Below are 1991 nucleotides of genomic sequence, written 5' to 3'. Positions count from 1 at the left end.
CTCTGCATCAGTTGGAGTTCTTTGCTCATACATAATTCACTTAATACTTCAGAGTCTGCTTTATAACAATGAAGAGCATCAGGGCGATCTTTGGCTCTTTGGTTTTTAATAAAAGAATGTTAGGAAACTTCTGGGCACGATGGATTGTTTGTATGTATGAATCAGCTTTCTAAGCCATTTTTTTCAAACAGGTCTGAAACATCAGAGTTGACATAACTGCGTATTGCTTTGATCTGTAGTATTTGTATTTCTTCTCGACTGTGGATTAAGGTTTCAAGTTTTTGTGTCTAGGGGTGTAGAAACACAAGTTTCATGCTGGAACAGGTACTGTTGGGTCAGCTGAATCCACTGTTGGCTGCTCAGGATGTCGAGTCCCACTCTCTCTGTCCTAAAGATCAAGAGCTTGATTTACACGGCCACTGTGTTACCCAATGGTGAAAGCTTTAGTGGAGAGAATTAAGTGTAGAATTGAACCTAATACTGGTAACTTGGTCAGTCTTTGGGAAGGGCCTTGTGTCATGCCAGGGTGTGTATGTTTTTAGAATGTGGGTGGGTCCCTCTGTGCAGTCCATGGCTCATACTGTCACACCTTGCCCTTCAGTTCAGGGAAGACCACACAGATGCTTTGGACAGTGTGCTCACAGCTGTGGTGACTTATCTTGTGGGGTCTTTATTGTACTGTCATAAAATGGGTTAAAGGAGAGAGATGGGTTAGTAAGGGCTTGCCTTAAAGTCAGAAGTGTCCAGGAAGCAGCTGATGACAAATGACACTCTTAATAATAATACAGCTCTTGCTTCTAGAATTCACAGGCATTGTGACTGCATGCTGTGCTCTACAAGCATTTCTGGCTGTATGAGCAAAAGCTGAACATAGTCTCTGCATGCTTTTACTGCAGCCCTTCTGTGCCCTGCTGCTCCTGCTTGGAGATTCATACTCAGTGCTCCTCTGGCAGCCTCAGTGGGTGTAGGGCAGGGGGGTTGGTTTGCAGAAATGTCATTCACATGGACGTGTGAGGGAAAGGGAGTCCACACAGCAACTAAACAGTGCCCACCACTGTAGGTATTTATGATCAGTGTGCTTGAGAGTGAGGTTAGGGCTTGCTAAACCAGCATCAACCAACGAGAGCAGATGATGAAACAGAAGAAATCATAAGTGAATCCTGCCATTAGAGGAACAAACTGTTTTCCTGGAGTGGATGATCCTCCTAACTCGTAGTTCAGCCAGCCCCTTAATGAGAGCTGCTTTCCTTTTCCTTTAGTGAAGGTAAGTACAAGTAACTCCGAGCATCAGCATCTCTGGATTGGTCTTGTTCACTGAACAACCTTCCTGTCTTAGAGAATCTGGAACAAAAGTTCCTAGCTCTTTCCATGGTCCTGCTGTACAGGTGTGTGTGTTACAGATACCTTGAAAACAATTAAATGTGTCTCCCCAAGTGGGGCAGGTGGGCAGGGCTTCCACAACTCCAGTTGTGCCCCCTTCTGATGCTGGAGGTGGGCATTTTTCTCTTTATTCATTTATAGGTGAATTGGTGGATCTCAATGTTTCCATAACCTTAGTAGCAGGGGAAGGTGTATGTCTGTCACCTGTATGAAAACCTGACAACCTGGCCGTGTTTCTTGTCCAGAGTGCAAAGCACTGTGGAGCTTGTAGTGGTTTGACTGTCAGGGATCCTGTTTAGCCTTGACATCTCATTGCCCAGGATACTCGTAAGAAAAGATGCCACAGCTGAGTAGGTTTGGGGTGATCACAGCACCTTTTAGCAGATTGGGGAACTGGAGGAGGTGTATTGTAGATGGGCTTTGGCAGCTCGTTGTGTGTTATGTGTAACGGGTTGTTCAGATATAAAAGAAATGTCCCAACCACTCTGAAAATGGCAGGCTGGCTGGTGCAGATTTGGGAGCATCCTGTCACGTGCAGTTATGCTGCCAATCCCTTACATAGCCAAAGGATGCTCATGTCTCCTTTTGGCTGGGTTTTTTTTCTGGTTTCT

Source organism: Melozone crissalis, unplaced genomic scaffold, assembly GCF_028551555.1.
Source record: "Melozone crissalis strain CALT ecotype California unplaced genomic scaffold, PUWL_Pcris_2 ptg000018l_1, whole genome shotgun sequence".
Classification (NCBI taxonomy): domain Eukaryota; kingdom Metazoa; phylum Chordata; class Aves; order Passeriformes; family Passerellidae; genus Melozone; species Melozone crissalis.
This window is presented reverse-complemented; position numbering follows the sequence as displayed.